General features: G+C 37.7%; 1 protein-coding gene and 1 non-coding gene across 4 annotated transcripts in view; both read right to left on the bottom strand.

Moving 5' to 3' along the window:
- Naa15 (N-alpha-acetyltransferase 15, NatA auxiliary subunit) overlaps window positions 1-24,074 on the bottom strand; it is a 90,475-nt gene that overhangs the window by 59,564 nt on the left and 6,837 nt on the right. The gene's annotated exons all lie outside the window — the stretch shown is intronic.
- Window positions 12,947-13,083, bottom strand: LOC111753615 (small nucleolar RNA SNORA2/SNORA34 family). Its single transcript, XR_002788414.1, has one exon. It is a non-coding gene; the product is annotated as a small nucleolar RNA SNORA2/SNORA34 family (small nucleolar RNA).

The raw sequence follows: 24,074 nt of genomic DNA, 5'->3' as shown, positions 1-24,074 counted from the left end.
CCTGGCAAACGTGAGATGAGTTCAATACTCAGTACTAAAAAAAAAAAAAAAACAATAGTAATAATAACTCACATTTGCTAGGCACTATTCTAAGTGCTTTATAGGTGATTCATTGCATCTCAATGGTATAAAGCAAATATTCATAGCTATTAAGTATAACATATGAATCCAGACAACCTAGACCTACAACCATTACACTTGAACCACTGTAGCAAGATATGGTAGTGCAGATCTACAATTCCAGCACTCAGGAGACTGAATCAAGATCAATGCAAATTTAAGGCCAGGCTAAGCTAAGACACCATGCGCCCCCCAACCAAACAAAAAAACCTACATATTTTAACCATTTGACCATCTCTCCACCTGGGACCTTTTCTTAATGCTAAAACTAACAAGGATAATATTAAACTACTGGGGGCTGGGGATTTAGCTCAGCGGCATAAGCACCTGCCTTGCAAGCAGGCAGTCGTGAGTTCGATCCCCGGTACCAATTAAAAAAAAAATTGAACTACTAATATGAGCAATATTTTACTTTGCAGAAAAATTTTTTAAAATGAAAGAAAAAAAAATTAACCCATAATCTCACTGTAGAGACAAATGATATTGAACACTGATTTTTTAACAAGAAAAATTTAATCTGTAACTCAGGTTTATTCTATTGTGTAAACATAAATTTGTATAAATACAATTTATACTAGTATGTAGTAACATAAACACTGATATTCTTACTTGACTTGTATAACTTTATTTGGCATAAGTGAATTTAAAAATTCAGGATTGCAGTGGAGCTTTTCATGATCTGACTGAAAACTCCTTACATTTGTTTGTATCACCACTCTTTTCAAAGTGATTTCACATTACCTTACTATTTAATCTTCATGACAATCCTGTTAACTAGGCACATAAAAAGTTCAACCCTTATTGTACAGGAGTAAAACTAAGAAAATAAACAATTTGCCCAAGATTACATACCTAGATAGTGGCAAAACTTAGACTATCATTTATATCTTACAACTCTTGGTTAATAACTCTTTCAGAACACACCATTCATGAAAGAGGCTATCTTTGGTGGCTGGGGATTTAGCTCAGCGGCATAAGTGCCTGCTTTGCAAGCGCATGGTTGTGAGTTCGATCCCGGGTACCAATTAAAAAAAAGAGAGAGAGGCTTTTTTCCGGTGAAGATTTTTGGTTTGGGCCCTTCTGTCAAAGATAAGGTAGTTGACAATGCTTGAAGTTGTTTTTGCATCTTCTATCCTGTTTAACTGATTCTCCAATCTGGTGTTCCCCACTCCCACGCCAATACCATGCCACATATCGTTCACGTTGAGCTCCAAACACATCACAAATAAGAAATGTAGCTCAGTGGTAGTGTGCTTGCTAGCATGTTTTTATCACTGTGGCTTTGTAGTAAACTTTGAAGTCCAGGATGGTAACACCCCTACCTTCCCTTGCTAACCAGAATTGCTTTTGCTATTGTAGGTCTCTTGTGGTTCCACACAAATTTCTCCAAGGAATGCTACTCGTATCAAATAACTGAGTTTACCTCATGAAAACTAAAAATCAAATCCTTTGAATGTGATATGAAAGATGGCAATTAGCTTTGTATTTCATCATAACTGGAACAGTAATTTTCAAATTTTAATGATTATTATGTTCTAAATTAATGAAACTGGACAGACTTTTATATTTTACTAAATGCTGTTATCTCAGTTATATACTGTTCACGTTGAGCTCCAAATACATCAGAAACAAAGAATGTAGCTCAGTGGTAGTGTGCTTGCTAGCATGTGCTAGAACTCTCTGTACTACCAAAAAAAAAAAAAAAAAAATTCAGAATAGTATACACCTACAAGTGACTAATAACAATTCATTTCTCCTTATCAAAAATTAGTATGCATTTAAGTAAGTAGATCTCACCTTCATTTTTTCTTAAAAGCACCACAACAGATTACTTGTTAAAATAGTACTCTTCCCACAAAGAAAAAAGTAACATATATTCCATACATGAGTAATCTTTGGCTGTGATGAGTGCTAGTTTAAAAAACAAAAAAGAAAGAAAACAAAGCTAGTGTGTGGTGGCACTAGCATTTCTAGCCTATAATCCCAGCACTCCAGAAGCTGAAGCAAGAGGATATTGCAAATCTGAGACCATCCTAGGCTACCTAGTGAACCCAAGGCCAGCCTGAACTGCATTAGTGAGAGCCTGTCTCAAAAAGACAAACAAAAACAAAAAGAAAACAGAAAATAATGATCAGATATAGTTTAGTTTTAACTAAGTTTAATCAAATTAAAATGCAAACCTTATAAAAATAGTCGAAGTATAACAGAAAATGAATACTAATTACAAAAAAGAAATCCTCAACGAAAGAGCAGCAAAAGAAATTCAGCAACAAATTAAGAGGATAATTATACACCATAACCAAATACAATCTAACTCTGGAATGCAAGAATAGTTCAATACACATGCAGGTATACACACAGGGAAAAACACATAATCATCTCAATTTGTGCACAAAAAGCATTTGACAAAACTCAATATCCTTTCACAATAAAAACACTAAAGAAACTGGTAATTGAAATAACTACCTAGGGGGCTGGGGATTTAGCTCAGCGGCATAAGCGCCTGCCTTGCAAGCAGGAAGTCATGAGTTCGATCTCTGGTACCGGTAAAAAAAAAAAAAAAAGGAAAAAAAAAAAAAGAAATAACAAGAAATAACTACCTTAATATAATAAAGAACAAATATGAAGCACCTATAGGGAACATCATAAACTGTTATAGTTTAGAGTGAGAATATGCCCCCTTACCCCATACCTCCTGTTAAATTGGCCCTTGGAAGGTGATTGCGTCGTGGGCACTATAGTCATCTACACATTTTTTTTTTCTGGGTCTTCAGAACAGTTTCACTGTGTAGTTCAGGCTGTCCTTAAACTTACTTGTACCTCAGGCTGGCCTTGAACTTGCAGCAATCTTCCTGCCTCAGCCTGAGTGCTGAGATTATAGGTAGTACGCCACCAGTCCAGCTAATCTCTAATATACTGAGGTGAATTCATAGCTGAACTCATTAGAGGTGGAGGCTGGCTCAAAGAGGTGGATCACTGCAGGCATGACTCCTCAAAGGATGGTATCTCCCACCTGGCTGTCACAAAAGGAACAGGTTTCTGACCCTGGAACCTTCAGCCATGCCATTTCACAAGACACTGTGGAGCCAGCTATCCATGAACTAAATTATGGGCCCCAATTTTTTTTCTTCTTTAAATTCTGTGTATCAGGTATTCTGTCTCAGCAACAAGGAAAATGACTAAGGGGGCTGGGGATTTAGCTCAGTGGCATAAGCACCTGCCTTGCAAGCAGGCGGTCGTGACTTTGATCCCTGGTACCAATAAAAATGAAAAAGACCAAAAAAAAAAAAAAAGAAGAAGAAAAAGAAAAAGAAAATGACGAAAACAAAATTCATCTAAAAAAACTGAAAGCGTTTCCTCTAAAATCAAAAGTAAGGAAGGATGATGTCCTTCTTCAATATAGTTCTTAAAGTCCTAGCCAGAGGAAGTAAACAATAACAAAACAGCTTACAAATTGGAAAAAAGTAAAAATTATCTCATGATATTCATAGGTAAGATTTTATTATCTACAAAATCCTAGAAGATTTTTTTCCATAAAAAATCTGTTAGAGGGGGCTGGGGATTTAGCTCAGCGGCACAAGCGCCTGCCTTGCAAGCAGGCAGTCGTGAGTTCGATCGCCGGTACCGATAAAAAGGAAAAAGACCAAAAAAAAAAAAAAAATCTGTTAGAATAAAGGAATTCAAAGTAGCAGTAACCGACAAAACATAAAAATGAGTTATATTTCCACATACTAACAATAATCAATCAAAACAATGGAATTAAGAAAATTATTTCTTTTAGTGGGTGCGGTAGCATACACCTGTAATCCCAGCCCTTGGGAAGCTGAGGCAGGAGGATTGTTACTGAGGTATAAAGTGAGCCTAAGGCAAGCCTGAACTGCACAGCAAGACCCTGTCTCAAAATGACCAAAAAAAAAAAAAAAATTTTATAGTAACATACAGAGAGATGACATATTTGGAATTAACCAAAAAGATGAAGATCTATAAAATTAAAACTATTTCAAAAACTGAAGACGTAAATAAGACAACCCAATCTCATGGACTTGAGCTGATATTATCCTCAAATTTCTAAATTTAATATAACTCCTACTGAAATCAAAATAAAATTTTTGTGGGCAGAAAAACAGTTCATCCTAAAATTCACATGGAATATAAATGGACCAGAATAACAAAAAAAATGAGGGTGCCTATTAGGCTCAAGCTTTCTAATTTCAAAACTTATGATAAAGTGACAGTAATAAAAACCATGTGGTAATGTTTTTTATATGATAATTTTTTAGTTCAACAAGAAAAAGATCAAAATGTCAATAGAAAAATTCTACAAAATTATGAACAATGAATAATTCTAAGCAGCTGTCTCTACTTCGTCATTAAAACTGCTCTCAAAAAGGTCACCAGGTACCTTTCCCTGACTAAATCAATATTTGGCCCTTACCTTCATGACCTCTTAGTAGTACCATGATCCTTTTAAAAATACTCTTTGTCACCTGGGACTTGTTGGTTACTACCTTCCAGCCACAAGCAAGTTTTCCACCATCAAACTGCGTCCTGAGTCGGTCACTTCTCCTGTTTGCTGAGGTCAAGCCTCATCCTTCCTGGGCTGCTAGCTGCCTCCTCTCTGGTCTCCCTTCTCCCAATCTTGTTTATTATAGCAGCATCTTCACAAAGCAGCCAGAAATTGCTTCTTTCCGACACAGAACACACATACAAGAACACAACTGTATCTGTACAAAAAGGGGGAATGAAAAAACTAGGTCTTTCTTTCTCTTGTCTGCCAGTTCACCCAACTGCTTTCCTCAGAAGCAATATGTTTCTTGCATTTCCTTTGAGAGTTAGCCTAGAATTCAGCAACATACTGTCCACCCCGACTACAGGATACTCTTGTGTGTACAATGTTCTGCATCTTGTGTTTTTAGAATGAACTTCAAAGTCCTAAATCTGATGAGTTACTCTACTGCTTAAAACTCTGTAATGGTTTCTCATTATATTAAGAATATAATTCATGTGATCTATGAGGTTCTACTGTAAGCCTGACCCTGGTTTCCTGCATCTCCTAATATCACCTACTTTACCCCAGCACACTGACCTTGTGTTGTTCTTTCCTTGGGGCATTTGCATGCACTTAGACTGTCCTTTTCCCATTTTCCCTCCTTCACTCCATTTCTACTCTAATGAGACCTTATCACACAGGCTTTCTGATGTCCTTCTAAACTAGCCCTCTTACCCAGTCCCAACAGCATGTGTCCCCTGTATCTTGATTTCTCTTTTTTATTAAAAATAAAAGACAGGATGAAACCAAAAATGAATAGAAGAAAATAATAAAAGATCAAAAAACACAATCCATTCACAGTCCCTTATCAAACTGTCAACATTTTTTGTTTTTTTGTCTTTTTCCTTTTTATCGGTACCGGGGATCTCACAACTGCCTGCTTGCAAGGCAGGCGCTTATGCCGCTGAGCTAAATCCCCAGCCCCAACATTTTTCATATAGATTAACATTTTGGTTCTTACATTTCTATTTTAAAAAACCTCAATAGTCTAAATAACTTTGATAAAGGAGCAAAAGGGCTGGGGCCTTAGCTCAACGGCGTAAGTGCCTGCCTTGCAAGCGCGTGGTCATGAGTTCAATCCCTGGTACCAATTAAAAAAAAAAAAAGACTGCAACCCTCCCCAATTCCACAACTTATCACAAAGTTACACCAATCAAGACAAAACAGCATTGATATCAAGATAAGACAAACCACCATATGTGGTAATGGTTTAAAGACAGATAGACAAAAAGAATTGGTATACCAGAAACAAATCCTATTATATGTGAGTTTCACAAAGGGGCCAAAATCAAAGGGATGAAAGAAAAGTATTTTCGGGGCTGGGGATTTAGCTCAGCAGGCATAAGTGCCTGCCTTGCAAGCAGGCAGTCGTGAGTTCGACCCCCGGTACCGATAAAAAAGAAAAAGACAAAAAAAAAAAGTATTTTCTACAGACAGTGCTAAGAAAACTGATATTTACATGCAAATAGATGCTTACCTAACACCACATACAAAAAATTAAATGCATCCATAAGACCAAAAAGTACAGTACTTTTAGAAGAAAACCTAAGGCCAAAGATTCACAACACTGGATTTAGCATGAGCAATGACAGAAGTAAACAAATTGGACTTAATAAAAATTTAAAATTTTTGTGTCCCAAAAGACACCACTAACAAAGTAAAATGGCAACCCAAAGAACCTTATTGTCTAAGAATTCCTAAGAGTCAACAAACAATATAATTCAAACATGGAGAAATGGCTGAAGAGCTATCTTGAAAGATATACTAGTGCCCAATAATCACAAGAACTGATGTGCAATATTACTCATCTTTAGGGAAATAAAACTGAGATACCATCTCATACCCATGAGAAAGGCACTATACACCTGAAAAAGGACCGTGTAAAGCTCAGTGGTACAATGCTTGGCAGTCCCATATAAGGCTCTGAGTTTGAGCCCTTAGCACCTGAAAAAAAAAAAAAGAAAGAAAGAAGACTTGTAGCAAGACAGATACTGCTGATGAGAATGTAGACTGATGGAGCCACTGAGGACAACAGTACGGCAATTCCCTCCAAAAATTAAAAATAGAATTATATGGTCCAGCAAATCCATTCTGAGAATATACGCAACTGAAAACAGAGTCTCAAAGATTTATGCACCCGTTTCAAAATAGCTAAAATGTGGAAGAAATTCAAGAGTACATCAATGGATAAAAAATAAATATGGTACACACATACCATAGATTATTATTCAAGCTTTAAATAGTAAGGAAATGCATGAATAAGCTACAATACAGGTAAGCCTTGTGAAAGGCCCTAAGTGAAACACGTCAAGTCACCCACATGTGGTGCCACCAAAAAGTAATCCATGCATTCTGCTAAGGTGAGGGAGATAGATTCCCTAACTCAAGCCCACCCTGGGCAACTTGGCTACTTAGCGAAAACCCGTCTCAAAGAAAAGAAATGGCTAGGCATGTAGCACAGTGTGAAGGCCCTGGGTTCAATTTCCAGTACCATATTAAGTGAATGAACGAATGCTAAGCACACACACAAAAAACAAAACTATGATTTCACCTACTGACATACTTAACATGATCAAACTCATAAGACAAAGTACAATGATGGTTTCCAGGGGCTGGAGACAGAGGAATGGAAAATTGTTTAATGGGCAAAAAGCTCTGGTTTTGCAAAATGAAGAGTTGCACAAAATGAATATACTTAATGTCACTACAATACACATTTAAAAATGGTTAAGACACCCCGGCATTGTGGCACACAGCTATAATTCCAGCCCTACAGAGGTTATAACAGAAAGATATAACAGAAAGAGTTGGAGGCCGGTGTGGGCTACATAACAAGTTTAACACCATCCTAGACTACATAGTGAGACTCTGTCTCAAATAACAAAAACAAAACAGTATAGTTGCACATGCCTAAAATCCCAGCACTTGGGAGGCTGAGACAGGAGGATCCTATGAGCTCAAGGAAAACCTGGACTACATACTGAGTTCAAGGTCAACCTGACCTACATAGTGAGACATTGGTTCAGAGAAAGTGGGAGAAATACACGATCAACATGTATCCCTAAAATGTACCAATAACATCGAATTTTTTGAGACAGGTGTGGTGGCTCACACCTGTAATCCCAGCACTCAGGACCCTGAGGCAGGAGGATCGTTGCAAGTTTGAGACCAGCCTGGGCTACAAAGTCAGCTCAAGGCTAGCCTGAACTGCATGGAGAGACCTTGTCTCAAAAAAAAAAAAAAAAAAGAAAAGAAAAAAGAAAGAAAGAAATCTAATTTTTTATAAAGTGGGGGGTGGTGGCAAAGATTTATTTACTAATTTTTAAAAACCCCTGAAATTTGTTCTACGGAACTACACGACAGGACTGCTATTATGGCTTTTTCGTTCTCAGTGCTGAGGACTGAGTTCAAAGTCTTTGCAATGAGGCAGATGCCCAGTTCTTTGTTGGATTTGAGATAGGGTCTTTTAGTCACTAATCACTAAATTCCCTGGACTAGGCTTGAACTTTTGATCCATTTACCTCAAGCTCCCAAGTGCTGGATTACAGACATGCACTACTACACCCAGAGTGACAAGATTTTTATTTAGTGCCATCTTAACAAAACCAGTAGGCCTAAACTAAATTTTCTGGGAACTTTACTTTTTATTTAGGGGAAAAAAAAGATAGAGATACAAAGTAAGTATGTGTTTATGTATATACCATAGCCTGAGCAGAAATTTCATATTTAATTCATTGAACATCAGTTGTGTCCCCCCCCCCCACTTTTCTTTTTTCCAGTACTGGGGATCGAACTCACGACCACCTGCTTGCAAGGCAGGTGCTTATGCTGCTGAGCTAAATTCCCAACCCCAAACATCAGTTTTATAAAGTGATCGAATGGCAAGGATGAAGCACACATCCATAATTCGGAGTCCAGCTGGGCTCCACAGTAAGTTGAAGGCCAGCCTCAAACACAAATACAAGTCTAGCCAGGTGTGACAACACATGTCTGTAATTCCAGCTACTCAGGAGGCTGAGACAGAAGGATAATATGTTCAAGTCCAGCCTGGAAAACTTAGTGAGATCCTATGTTGAAATAAAAAATAAAGGGCTGGGGATTTAGCGCAGCGGCATAAGCACCTGCCTTGCAAGCAAGCAGTTGTGAGTTCGATCCCAGGTACCAATAAAAAGGAAAAAGAGAAAAAAAAAAAAAAAGAAAGAAAGAAAAAATAAAAGTTGAGGATGTATACAGTTCAGTGGCAGAGCACTGTCCTAGGACAAGGGAAGTGCAAGAGCCTGGGTTCAATCTTCTGTGTAGAAAAAAAAAAAAGTCTACAGTCCTTCACCTGAAACTCTTCTTAAAATCTCAAAGTGGTAGATGAGGATTCCCCTCGGTATGAAAGGAATGCCACAGTACTCTATGTGTCCTTCTGCCTGTGACACAGGCATCTGTCAGTTCAAAATTATTTAATAATAGTTTCAAAAATATTAAAACACTATAGACTATATCTTTCAGCAGTAATTAGAATTTAAAATATTAACATTCTACTATAGAGGCAATAAAGCAAGCAGGATGTTCTTAAAATAGACTGAATTGTTTTAACAGATAATAAAATCCCATGTGCTAAATTCTGGCACTACACACTCAGACTTATAGACTGTATAGTAACAACTGACAACAGATCAGCGTTCTGCCAAGCATAAAACTAAAAAATAAATATGAAAATAACTGTTTTCAGCCATTGGACAACAGCCAACAGAGGACTGGGTTCTCAGAAGGAAAGCAAGCTAAATCCCAAAAATATTCCGTTTCTGCCTAGAGGCATTTTCTAGACAGCAGAATGTTGAGGGAGCCCCAAACAGCTCAGCAGTCTCACTAATCTGAGCAGATATCTGAATAAGAAACTGCTGGGATAGCTAAAATTTATGGGCCAGGGTACCAGAAAATTGTACAGAAAGGAAGCTTTGGTGATCTGTGCAGGCATTTTTGGTTAAAACATTAACCTGGGCAGATCCATGGAAAGAGCCTGCTGAACCCAGGTACAGGTACCAAGTAGAATAATCCTAAAACATAGCTGGCAGACAGCTGAGTGCTGAATATGCAGCTGAACGGACTTCACTGACACTCCAGGACTCAGCAAAGACCCAGAAAACCCACTACTTAGAAGCAGGGCTTCTTGCCCCACATTTACTAAAACTTAAAAATAAATCTTACAAAGAACAAATTTCTATGCAAGCAAATTACCTACTAATCAAATCTTTTTATTAAGGAAAGTAACAGGATGCAGACATTCAATATAAATGAGTGACCACTGTATCAAAAAATGCAGGGGAGGGGGAATGACTAGAAATGCAAACAAGCAGAGAATGGTGGCCCATGACCTACAGGAAGATATTAATAGAAACAAGTAGCAATGATAGGGGAAGCAGTGAAGTCTTTAAAACTAGTAACTGTTATGTAGTATATAAAGATTTAAAGAAAAATACTAATGCAATTAGAAAGTAAGAATCTAAATACAAAATGGAAACTTAAAAATGGAAATTCTAAAATAGAAAATTGCCTTAAAAAAAAAAAAAAAGAAACTCCCATGTGCATATACTTTAAATGTCAAACATTACAGCAATTTTAAAAGATACTGCTGAGGAGCCAGGGACATAGCTCAGTAGCCTAAGACCTGCCTGGCAAGCACAAGATCATAAGTTCAATTCCCAGTACCAAAAAAATAAGGTTTCAAAAAATTATCTGAGCTTGTACTGTTTAAATATTCTACTGTATTTATTATCATTATTTTAGATTATATTCCTACTCATAAAACAGGGGCCCGGGTATAGCCCAGCAGCACACTACCTGCCTGGCAAGTGTGAGGTTGTGACTTTGATTCCCCATACAGGAGGGAGGGAGGGAGAGAGGGAGGGAGGGAGGAAGGAAGGAAGGAAAGATAGAAAGAAATTAGAAAACAAAATTACAAAAAATAAACAAATACAAAGGAAGCAGAAGCAAATAATAAAGGTAACAGCGAAGTACGTGAACTAGAAAAAAAGACAGAGGAAATCTATAAAACTAAAAGCTGATTCTTGGAAAACAATGAAATTAAAAAACCTCTACCCAGACATGGACATAATCACAAAAGTACACTGCATAGTAGAGAGTAATTAAAGCTTTCAAACTAGAAAGTGAAAAAGGCAGCTGGGGAATCATTTTGTAAGATCACAGGAAAAGAGGAGCCAAGAAGGCAGCTCTACAAACCTGCTTATGAACTTATGGGTTCATACCTGGATCTGAGCCTGTTTACAACACTGAAGACTTTGAGAACGGAACTAAGTACACTGCCTAGCACACATCAGGGTAGATCCAAACTCAAAGGTTCTGAAAAATGAACTGTTATTAGAACCACATTCTATAGGCATTAGGACTAACTGAATCTAACTAGATCTGCTAAAAAAATTATCAACGTACTCCAGGATTTATATGACTCAGTCATATAAATCAAAATGATATTCAAACAAGAAAATCTCAATTTACCTGAGAAAAGACAATCAACAAGTGCCAAGAACAGATGAGTGAAATATTTAAGGTTTTACATTAGTTATGAAAAATGCTCAAGGCACCAGTAGTAAAACATCTTTGAGACATTCTTTGAAAGAAGAAAGCTCACTATATAGACTCAACAGTAGAAAACAGATCGGTGTAGTGGATCTATAAATAAAATTTATTCAATCTGAAGAACAGTAATATTTCTGAAAAACCTACAGTCTGACATCTCTATCCCAGGTACCCCTAAAGGACCTTAGGAGTAAAGCACTGTCCATCCATCCCACAGATGAGCTAAAGCACAATGGGCCACATGAGCAAGGCAAATATTTGTAAGAAACACAACAACACTGAGAACTGTGCCATTGATCATTCTAGAAAAACTCTACTTTCCTTAAGATGAATACAAGGGAAGGGAACTAGAGTTGTACCTCAGTGGTAGAGCTCTTACCTATTACACAGAAGGCCCTGGAGGGTTCTACCCCCAGACCCACCACACACACACAAAAAAAAACTACCTAGGGTGATCTACTGCAGAAAAAAGTTCATTGTTCTTTTCCGAACCCTTGTTAAAAGCAAAAATCAGTTCTCTAAAAGTACAGATTCTTAATGGGGTTGAGGGTGTAATATGAACCAACTCTCATGCCCAGTGTAATCACTGTGCACTGCAAACATGAATCAACAAAGATAAAGACTGAAATTTAAAGAAGTGTAGTTTCTCGCCTGCCAAGTAACATTAGGCTATTAACATCAATAAAATATGACAAATTTTAAATGAAATGAAATCACATGCTGCGTAGCATACAGTTCAGTTAGGTATAATACATAATTCTTGATAAGAATAAAACTCACTGGTTTAAGTATTCTACTGTATTTATTATCATTGTTTTTAGATTACATTTCTACTCATAAAAACAGAAAGTTCACCATAACACAATATATCATGTTGTAGCACATATATATTTTTTTTTCCTGGTCTTTTTGAGACAGGATTTTACTATGCAGTTCAGACTGGCCTCAAACTCTTAATGATCCTGTGGCATCAGCCTCCCAAGTGCTGAGATTACAGGATGTGCCACTATGCCTGGCTACAGTACATACTTCTTGGGCTTTTCACATCTTGGTTGCATCAGGAGTGGCTCACTTACATCAGCTATGTTTAAGGAAGCGCACTATGATGTTTTAACAAAAAGAAGCATCTGTAACATTTCTCAAAACATAGTCCCTCCATTAAGCAACGCCCAACTGTAATAGCAATTTAGATTTGGTAGAGACTACACAAGTTTTTTTTTTTTTCTTCTAAATTGTTTCTTTACTTCAGTTGCCATTATCTCAGAAATTTCACATGTGGCTTCTAATTTCCTCTATGACTATGTCTCCTGGACTTGTTCTGGGTGAGATATAGATAGACATGCTAAATTAATTAAACAATATAAGCACTAACTTGTCATCATTTCATAAATTTCAGGTGTGTGATTTCTAATTTCTTTTGTGTCTACTACATCTCCTGGACTTCTTCTGGGTGGGCTGGAGGTCTGAGATGGCATCCTGTTCCTTCAGCTTGACCTTTTCCTGTGTTCCTCTGCATCAGCTGATTTACTGAGTCCCAGGTGTTTCCTGCATTGGCTGTCCATTGAAGTTAGGGACCTGGATTCCTTCAATCCGAGGTTCCTTGGAAGGGTACAGGTGCAACGCTACAAAGGCTGTGGAACAGAATGCCTGGGGCGTGGCCTTCTCTCCTCTGTGGTTGGGGGGGGGGGGTGAGGTGGCTTCTCTGACCCACCCCAGCCAATTCACCAAGGAAGTTCTGAAATGGCCAACAGACCATAGAAAGATACCACTTTAGGCTCCTGCTTGAAACCAACAGTTTCAGAAAACTGTCAGCCTTGATTCAAGTCCATATGATTTTCTTTAATAGTACTAAATATACCTTTCCATCATTTTCTTTCCACTAATGCAAAAAACATCCCCTCCCCCAAGACTAACAAAGGAATGAAGCCTCAAACCAAGATGAATGATGAAAGTCAAACCTACTTGAAATGCCTGGAATTTTGTCAACACATAGCAGCAGTTAGGTATCATAGGTGGAAAAGTAATCCAAAAATTGGTAACTAGCAATGCTAGGTGGCAGATTTTCTATATTATACTCCGTATTACTTTTGTTTTTTGTTTTTTTGGTACCAGGGATTGAACTCATAACCTTGTGTTTGCCAGGCCAGTGCTGTGCTGCTGAGCTGTATCCCTGACCCCTATACTCTGTATTTTCATGTTTAAAATAATCCATAAATAAAAAGCAGAGGCTAGTCATGCTGGTGCACATCTACAACCCCAGCACTCACGAATTTGAGGCCAGCCTTAACTATGTAGCAAGACCCTGTCTCAAAAGAAAGAAAATCGAAGTCTTGGGACTAGGGAGGGTAGCACAGCATACAGCATATGCATAAGAGAGATCTCAGGTTCAATCCTTAGCATAGAAAGAAAAAACAACCTGAGTAAGCACTTGGTAAAAATATTTAAATACTTACAGCATTGTCTTTTTTAAAATTTTTATTTATTTATTTTGGTGCTGGGGATTGAACTCACTAACTTGTGCTTGTCAAGCTGGCATTGTGCCACTGAGTTAAACTCCCAGCCCAACAGTACTGTATTATCAGCTACAGCTTACCAGTGACCCAACCAGCTTCACTGATTAGAGAAATTTCAAAGCTGAAACTATCTGGTCAAAGAGAAATGCTCCATTTGTTACAAAAAGAACCATGCACCCAAGACTTATGAATTTTACTGGGAGTAAACTATACTTCAACTTTAAAAGTGTTTTTGTAAAGAGAACAGAATCTCTCAAAGAGTACATTTAGCTCCCTCCCAAAATTCTTTAAGTCTATGCACAAACAATATGTTTTATCTTTAATATCTTATAATCTGTGGTACAGCACTACAACCAGCAAAAAGAAATCCTAAAGGTGACTTTTTATCCCCTCTCTGGTTTTACATTAAATGTTAACAGCTGGGCATGGTGACATATGCCTGTAATCTCAGCACTCAAGAGGTTGAAGCATGAGGATTGCTGCAAATTCAGGCCAACCTGCGTTACACAGTGGGTTCAAAGCCTGCATAAACTCCATAGTGAGACCTTGTCTCAAGAAAGGGGGGGGGGGAATTTTATGTTAAAATAAGTTTGTTTGGGGCTGGGGATTTAGCTTAGCGGCATAAGTGCCTGTCTTGCAAGCAGGCAGTCGTGAGTTCGATCCCTGGTACCGATATAAAGGAAAAAGACAAAAAAAAAAAAAAGTTTGTTTATTCCAACAATTGAAAACAGGAAAACAAAATAAGACCTACTTAGGACATACACATGCAACCCCAAAACTCAGGAGGCTGAGGCTGGAAGATCACTAGCCTAAGTTACATGGTAAGTTCAGGGCCAGTCTGGGAACTACACAGCAAGACCACACTGTAAGAGTGTTTTTTATTTTTGGGTTCCTTTTTCCTCAGTCCAAACTTTGTTCTTTTCCTACCTTTAACAAACGAGAAACTTTACCACCATTAAAAATAATACTGGGTGGCTGAGGATTTAGCTCAGCGGCATAAGCGCCTGCTTTGCAAGCAGGCAGTCGTGAGTTCGATCCCCGGTACTGATAAAAAAGAAAAGGACAAAAAAAAAAAGATGTATTAAAAAAAATAATAATACTGGGGAGGGACAGGGAGCGAGGCTAACTGGGGTAATATAAAGAAAACCTAAATGCCATTTGGTACATTTGGTACACACAGCTAAATCTGATCCCAGTGGCCAATTAGCTACCTAACTTGTTTGTTTTGTTTGTGGTGCTGGGGATTGAACCTATAGCCTTGTAACTGCTAAGCAAGCAACTCTACCACTGAGTCCCCAGCCCCCAAAATGTCTTTATATAAGCAGATCCAAATTTCTCCCTCTAACTTGTACTCTAGCTCTGTAAGAGTCTAGTTTGTAAGGTTTTCTCTCCTTCCTAATTAAACATCTTTGTTCTCTTACCTGTTTCATACAAGAAAGGTCTAAGTCTCTTTAAATTCTGGATCACTCTCTAAGGTTAATACAATATTGTTTCCATACTTTATTTTTTAAAAACCAGTAAAGTCTCAAAAAACAAACTGGAGAGCTGAAATAGTTGTTAAATTTTCATTTTCAAAACAAATCATTTTTAAAAATCTGTCAGTATTTCACAAAACAAAAGGTATCTTAATATCTAAAAAAGAAAGAAACGATAAAACAAATTTTTAAACAAGACCTGTGGGAATTTTCTATTTTTGTGGAGTACTAGCACTAGAAAATCATTGGTCTAGTCTGGAAGTTTTGGAATCAAAAGCAAAAACTACAGATACGATCTTGCCAAAGCAGCAGAATTGAGTGTAATAATGATCATCCTGTGCTTTCTGGATACTATAGCTTCCCTGAATGTATAATAAAATGTGCCAGATTTTTCGTATCTTGTTTTTTCTCCAGTATTAAATTATGTCATTTAAAGGGAGAATATAGCATTCCTGATTAATACTATCTAAACAGATCTCTGCAAAACTCAAGGTGACACATAATTGAAAATCAGCTATGTCGAAGAACTTCATAATTACTGCAATGATAAATTCTCCTTGGAAAATAGTGGGATGATCACAGTAAGAGAAAAACAGAAATACAGCCTATTACTTAATTTATTAAATCTGGATTAAAAGTTACTTTAAAACCAGCACTATTATCTTAAGGCAAAACACGTAAGAAAGATGAAGTCCTAATTTCTAAACACTCCATAAATCCTTATAAAAACCCAAGAGACCTAGAGAGAAAATGAATCAGCACTGATGACTTTATAACTTAAGGAGATAAAAAATACCTAAACATTCCAATTCACATCTGAGTGCACAGACATCTAAAACAAGAAGCTCCAATGACAACGGGCAAGGAAGCCACAAAGCCGTCTTGGAGTGGCTGCGTAATGCACACTCACTACCTAAAGTTCACCCTGTGAGAGGGTCCTCTGTAAGACGAAGTTCCAGCGGCAGATCCAAGACATGATCTGAGCCAACTGGAGAGGCAAAAAGAAAAGACTCAAGAGATCAAAGGCAGCAGTTTTAGCAAGGCACAGCTTCTAGGAGAAAAGCAGGCACCTCAAAAGAAGAGTCACCTGGAGGATTGAAGGTGAAGATAAAGGAAGTGACCAGAAGACAAAAGCTCTAGTAAGACAAGAAGAATTTTTGGGAGAACATTTTTTAAAAAAAATTGTATAACAGCAACAAATAAGAGAGCCCCTGAACTAGAGACTGATGACACTATCCAAATCTCACCCACAATTTAAGACTGCCTTTTGCCGGTCAAGCACAATGTAGCACAGATCAGCAGAACAGAAAAAAATGTGTCAGTATCCACATGAAGTTACTAAAAGGAATAAAAAGTTAAAAACAAAACAAAGTTGGAACACAGAAACAAAAACCTGGCAGGGTGAGCCAGGCGTGGTGGCTCACGCCTGTAATCCCAACACACGGAGAGGCTGAGGTGGGAGGATCACTGCAAGTTTGAGACCAGCCTGGGCTACAAAGTGAGCTAGAGGCTCACTGAACTGCATAGTGAGACCCCCGTCTCAAAAAAGACAAGAAAAAAAAAAAAAAACCTGGCCGGGAATATAGCTCAGAGGCACAGCTCCTACCTGGCAAGCACAAGGTCCCAATACAAAAAAAAAAAATCCTTAGCAATAATATAGTAAAGATGTAATGCAATACTCTCACAAATTTCACAAATTATACTTAAATACGGATTAAAAAACATTTCTAATCAGAAACTCATAATCTGATTGACAAATAATAGTAACATATAAAACATAACAGGCTAAATTTAAATTAAGACACATTATGACTAGGCATAGTGGCATATCTGTAACACCAGTACTCAGGAGGCAGAGGCAGAATTGCTACAAGTTCAAAGCCAGCCAAGGCTACATAGTGAATTCAAGGCCAGCCAGGGCTACACAGCAAGGCACTGTCTCAAAAAAAAAAAAAAAAAAAAAAAGATAAATTACAAGATACCCTATAGAGATCAGATTGTGATGAGGTGGAAAGCAAATAAAAAAGTAGAGGTGAAATGCATTACATAATCAAGACAAAAGAGAGGCAATGTAGGTCCCAAAGCAAAGAACACTGAAAACTGAAACAGTAAATTAGGCATGGTGGCACAGGCCTGTAATCTCAGCATTCTGTGAGGCAGAGGCAGGAGAATCAGAAGTCAGAACCCAACCTGAGCAAGTTCACAAAACCATTTCAAAATAATAACAATAATTGATTTTAAGAGCTAGGGACCCAATTCAATCTCTAGTACTTCCAAAAACAATCAATAAACAAATATTACAGCAAATTTATTGAAAACATTAATCTACATTCTAAAACCACATACCAAAGAAAACATTTCCTGAATAGCTGATATAAACATATCTTGGTAAAACAATTCAGTCTAGATAAAAGAACAAACACTTGAAATTTCAGTTTGGCCCATCAGCAAGGTAAACAAAGTAAAAGGAGGGCAGAATTTTCAAGAAATTTAAACAGACTATGACTCAAGGATTTTATAACCAGTCAAGCAGGCCTTCAAGTATCAAGGATCTGGGAAACAGTTTAAATAAGTAAGAACTTAAGAAATATTTCCACAAGCATTCCTTAGGAATCTAGCAGATGATGAGATGAGATTTAGCCAACCAAGAAGTCACTGGGAAAACTTCAAGGAAAGGTCTGCTAGGAAATGCTATGTATACTTAGTTACAGAACTAAATCCCAAACAAAGGTGTTAAGAAAGGTAGAAAAATAGTACATAAGATGATACTGTCACAAAGTCAAACTATGGTTAAAAAGTCACAGGCAAGAAGGCACCAAAAAAAAGGGGAGGGGGGATTACTCATTGCCTCCCACACTAGAAGATGAACTTCAACAGCTTTATTTTCAAACTTATGTACCAAAAGTTAAAACCTAAATAAAAAAGACATCAATGGCCAGGCATGGTAGCACACACCTGTAGTCCCAGCACTGGGGAGGAAGAGGCAGGAGGATCATTGCAAGTTCAAGACCAGCCTGAACTACAATAGTGAGACCCTGTTTCAAAAACAAAACAAAAAATAAGTACATAGAAAAATAAATGTTCTTAAACGTTTTCATCTTTTTGTTGTTTTTATAGGCATAAGCCACCACACTCAGCTCAAGAAACTGAAACTTTTACAGTCTAAGTATAAAAACAAAACCTATAATCCCAGCACTCAGGAAGCAGAGGCAAGAGGATCACCATGAGTTCCAGGCCATCCTGGGCTACACAGTGAGTCTTTGTCTCAGAGAAAAAAAATACAAATAAAATTTAAAAAATAAAAGTAACCAACAAAAACATAGACAAGAGTGTAGCTAAATAGAACAGTAGGCCCTAGGTTCAATTGTTCAATTCCCAGTATAAATAACACACACACTCTCTCTCTCTCCCCCCCCCTCCATACACACACACACACACACACACACACACACACACACATCTTTTTGTGCATATGATATATATTAAACATCAAAGCCAGGTATGGTGGTACATGCCTATAATCCCAGCACTTGGAGGCTGAGGCAGGAGAATCATTGCAAGTTCAGGACCAGCCTGGGCTTCGAAGTGAGCTCAAGATCAGCCTTGAACTTCATAATGAGACCATCTCAAAAATACAAACAAACAAACAAAACCAAAAAAATCAACAGAATACAGTGAACATGAGATCAATTCACCAAAAAAAGCTAGCTTATAATGCATTACCCTATAACAAAACATGTGCTTTAACACTTGTCAAGCACTTGCACACATCTTGTTACCTCACCTGTGAGTCACATTTAAAAAGACTATTCTTCTCTTTTTACTGAGATTTGTCAACTGATCATAAAGAGTGATAGAAACAGAACCAAACTTCAAACTCTCAATCTATTGTTACTTCAACACAAGGCTTTCTCTCCTGAATTCCAAAACACTCTTTGAAAAAAAAAATGTATAGTATTTTATTATCTTTCTTTCGTTTTAGAAATTTATTCACAAAAACATTCAGAATAAGCTAGCCTGTTTCAAAAGCTTCCCTAACAAGAAAAAACTAGACTTTTAAGTTACTATAGTTATCTTTCTGTGGCTGAGGCAACTAATGTGGCAAAGAAGGTAAGGAACACTAAGCCAGGCACAAGGGAGCAACCCTTTAAACCCAGCACTCTGGGAGGCTGAGGCAGAAAGACTACAAGTTCAAGCCCACACTAAGCAGCTAAGGAAGACCCTGTCTCAAAATAAAAATGAAGGCCAGGGATATAGCTCAGTGGCACAGCACCTGTCTGGCAAGCACAAGGTTGTTAGTTCAATTCCCAGTATCAAAAAAAATTTTTAAATCAATGGATGTATGAATAAATTTGTATTTGTTCTAGGATTTTGTCTGCCAAAAAGTGTAACGAACACAGAAAACAGCGCCCCACGCAAACAAGTCCTGTAAGCATGCACAACCCGCAGCACACACGTTATCAAAGATCCACCAGCTGCCTCAGTTCACCTGTGTTTTAAGCTACACTCACCCACATCTAAAGAGGTTACCATTTCAGATTGCAGATAACCTTCCTGCCATTACCGCACAGTAATGACAAACAACATTCCTTCAGCTGCCCACTGTCCACAAGTTTCAGGTGTTCTTGAGGTAAAATAAAGCCCGTATTGCATATGCGCTAACCACTAAACATATGTAAAACATGAGCTACCATTTTTATTAGCTTATCTTTGTTTTCAAACTGTCACTAACTGCATTTGTGAATGTTGTGCCCAACCCCATTGCTCTAGAAACCCTCAGGTGTTTTATTTTGTTTGGTTTGGTACTAGGATCAAACTTATGCTACTGAGCTAAATCCCCAGCCCCAACCCTCAGGTTTGTATCTCACACTGTAAGACTGTGACTTTTAAGATTCTGTACGCCCTGACACTGCAGTAAGGAAATACATTCTTTTTTTTTTTTTTTTTTTTTTTTTTTTTTTTTTTTTTTGGTACCAGGGATGGAACTCATGACTTCGCACTTGCCAGGCAGGCGCTTACACCGTTGAGCTAAATCCGCAGTCCAGGAAATACATTCTGATTCAAACCTGAAGCACTGATAATCAAATGTGACCTTAGAATAGTCAAGGACTACTCTCTAAAAAATGGTACCATTTTAAGTTAAAACCAATTATCATGGAAAGAAAAATAGAGTTTTTTAATTGGAAAGGCAGCCACGTGTGGAAGTAATCTTTTTTTCTGTAACTCCATTGTTTTTCAAAAGTAAACTTTCATTTCTTCTTTTTTATGTAGTCAGATTAAACCTCAAGTAAGATTGTAACTGGGCCAGATCTTACGGTAATTTATCTAAATTTACCAATTTATGTCAAATAAACTCAATTTAAGATTTGTTCATAGGAAGCTAACAAAAAATTTCAGTCACCACAGCACCACCAGATAAAAACTCTGGTCTCACCATAATTTATTTCTACAAAGCAATCCCTATTTTTTTATTAAAATTTCAAGGACTTTAACATAATAAGGAATGAACAATATAATTCATACTTTTATCTTGGAGGAGAAACTTAAATGCAGTAAGCTAAACTACTTTGTTTCAAATTAAATTTTATTTATTGTGGTCTTACTGTTTTGAGACAGGGTCTATGTATTCCAGGCTGGCCTTGAACTTATGACGTAGTCCTGTGTGGCCCTATATGCTGATGGTCTCCCTGCCTCAGCCTCCTAAGTGCTGGACTTATAGGCATAAGCCACCATGTAGGGCCAAGTGACAATTTTAAGGCAAGTTTGTACAGCCTGAATCATAAGAGAGCTTTGATATTTATTGTACAACTGGCATTCCAGGGAAATCCCCAGGGCAAGAACACAAGTGTAGCCCTAATATTAAGACCTATCACTCTTTACATCTCTTTGCTTGCACTTCTCAACATCAGAACTGGAAAATGACCTTCTTTTCAGTAAGAATCTAAGTTTTTCTCTCTTCTGCAGAGATACTGCCTCTAAATAGATGGTAACTTACTTGCATCTGAATGTCAATGCTGGGAGCTAGTTAAGTTCTCTGAATCTGCAACCTGCTCTTTCCTAAACACAGACTCCCCAGTACGCCTTGCTGAATTCTAACACATACTTCAACTTGATTTTTAAATTTTCTGAAAAACTCATAGAGCAACTCAAATCTACAAATTTTCCCAATTTCAAAATATACACAGTGGTTCTCAAACCTTATCAACTGCAGAGCTTCAAGAAATGATACAAAAAGGGGCTGGGGATTTAGCTCAGCGGCATAAGCACTTGCCTTGCAAGCACGAGGTCGTGAGTTCAATCCCCAGTACCGATAAAAAAAAAAAAAAAAAAAAGAAAGAAAGGAAAAAAAAAATGATACAAAGGGAGGGGAAAGTAGCACAGAGCCTGCTTGGCAAGTGCAAGGCTCTGACTTTGATTCCTGGTACCCAAAAAAGCCAAAAAACAAACAAAAAGAAATGACACATGACTGATCCTCACTATCTGGAAATTCAATTCATCAGGCTCCTCACAACAAACTTTAATAGTGATACTTTTTCTCCAATACTAAAACTATCCAAAAAAGCAAACAATAATAAAATTTTCCTATTAGGTTTTTATAATGAAAGGAAGACCATGTAAACAAACTAATATCATAATTTAAATGATACAAATCAGTGATGGCAAACCCCTTACAGCTTTCAATGATATAAACAGCCTGCTGCAGCATGCCTGTGCTGTAGGTTCACTACCACTGGTACAAACAAAATTTTTAAAGTCTTACCAGACAATACAGGCTCCATGCAGTATCCTACCCAATTATCTCATATAATAATGAAATGTACAATGCCAAGGTTCAGCCTCACTCCCTTCTCCAAAAATATTTATTCAAGCACACAATCCAAACCGCTTTCTCCTGGTCTATAATTGTTCATTTCATGCAACAAACATGTATATAGTATCTACTATGTTACCCTCATTTTAACCAATGTGAACACAGCAACAAAGAGTCCCTATCCTCAAAAAAAATTTTTTTAATTGTGGAAAATATGTAATAAATGAATACACAAGTAAAATTTATTAAATGGTGGTAAATTACATTGAAAAATAAACCAAGAAAGAAGGAAATAAAGTTAGGATCGTCACTAGGGAGGGATGAGGCAGGAGGATCACCACTAGTTTGAGGTCAGCCTGGACTACATGGCGAGACCCTGTCTCCAAAAAAAAAACAACAACAACAACAAAAAAGTTAGGACTAGGAATGTGGATCTGTGGTAGAGCACTAGCCTAGTATGCCAGAGATCCAGTGGGTACAGCAACTAAAAAAAATAGAGTACTTCTGTTCAAAGAAGGCCTTTGGGTTGGGTGTGGTGGCACATGCTTGTAATCTCAGCACTCAGTAGGCTGAGGCAGAAAGATTGCTGTGAGTTCAAGGCCAGCCAGGGCTACAAAGTGAATTCGAGGCCAGTCTGAGTTATAGCCCAAGACTCTTTCTCAAAAAGACAAAAAACAAAGAAGGCCCTTGTACTTATAGCGTGTAAAGGCCACCTGCACACTGTCCTAAAAGGTTGACTTCAAACCAGGTCCTCATCTAATGGAAAAAATTCTGAACAAGCAGCCCCTTGCATACAATCCTTACATGACCTAGCTTTCTTTTTCCGTCCCAAAATGCTTTTATGAACAAAGATCTGCCTGAACCAAAGTTCTCCCAGAACTGTATTAAAAGAAGAAGCTTGAAAGGGAAGAAGAGCACACAGGAGAGACCCCTCCCGCTGAGCTAGCCTGGTCAGGCGCTAATCAACCTCCCCTGGCGCAGACAAGGCACACACAGCCCTTCAGCCTGAGCGGCCAAACACGAGTTGAGAGTGCAGTGCCATTATCTTCAAATGCCTGGTTTGCTGGAACCCCAATAACGACCCAAAAGGAACGCAAGGCTTTCATATCTTCAGAATAGAACACTACATTTAGTTCTCTATTAGGCAAGCTTTTGTGTGCTTTTCTGAGAATACCATGCTGCCTATTATTACTGAAAACTAAAATTGTTGTAATCACTATTTTATTAGAATACCGTATTCCAAGCCAAGTAAGTATGTTTAATCTAATCTCCTAAACCAAAATAACCATTTTCTAAATATTTAAGGTTGATTTTTGTTGTTGTTGTTTTGTCTTCAGTCGAGATCGGGGGCGTTCAGGGTGGTATGGCCATAGACAATGTTTTCACTTCTTACTTTTCTAGATTTTCACAGACTACTTAGAAGACTGTGCCTTTTATAATGGAATATATTTACATTAAAACAAAATTACATTCACTTTTACAGTAATTTTTCATTTTCCAAGTTGCCTTTATTTTTTCAAAGGACACAAATGTACATAACAATAGGGGACAGTGTGATGATTTTTTTTTTTTTGGTCTTTTTGAGACAGAGTCTCGCTATGCAGTTCAGGCTGGCCTTAAGCTCACTTTGTAGCCCAGGCTAGTATCGAACTCGCAACCATCCTCCCACCTCAGCCTCCCGAGTGCTGGGATTTACAGACATGAGCCACCACACCTGGCTCTGACAGTGTGATATTTCAATACATGCATACAAAATCCAATGATCAAATCAGGGTAACAAGTACATCCATCATCTCAAACATTTATGGTTTTTTCGTGTTGAAAACAGTCAAATCCCGGGGCTGGGAATTTAGCTCAGCGGCATAAGCGCCTGCCTTGAAAGCAGGCAGTCGTGAGTTCGATCCCTGGTACCGATAAAAACAAAAAAGACAAAAAAAAAAAAAAAACAGTCAAATCCCTCCACTAGCTACTGTGAGATAACATGACTACCATCAACCGTAATTACTCTTCTGTGCTACAGA

This window comes from Cavia porcellus, unplaced genomic scaffold (assembly GCF_034190915.1).
Source record: "Cavia porcellus strain 051 isolate PalLab524CR breed Dunkin Hartley unplaced genomic scaffold, mCavPor4.1 scaffold_14, whole genome shotgun sequence".
Taxonomy (NCBI): domain Eukaryota; kingdom Metazoa; phylum Chordata; class Mammalia; order Rodentia; family Caviidae; genus Cavia; species Cavia porcellus.
Note: the sequence above shows the minus strand (reverse complement) of the source record. Positions and strands in the feature narration are given on the sequence as shown.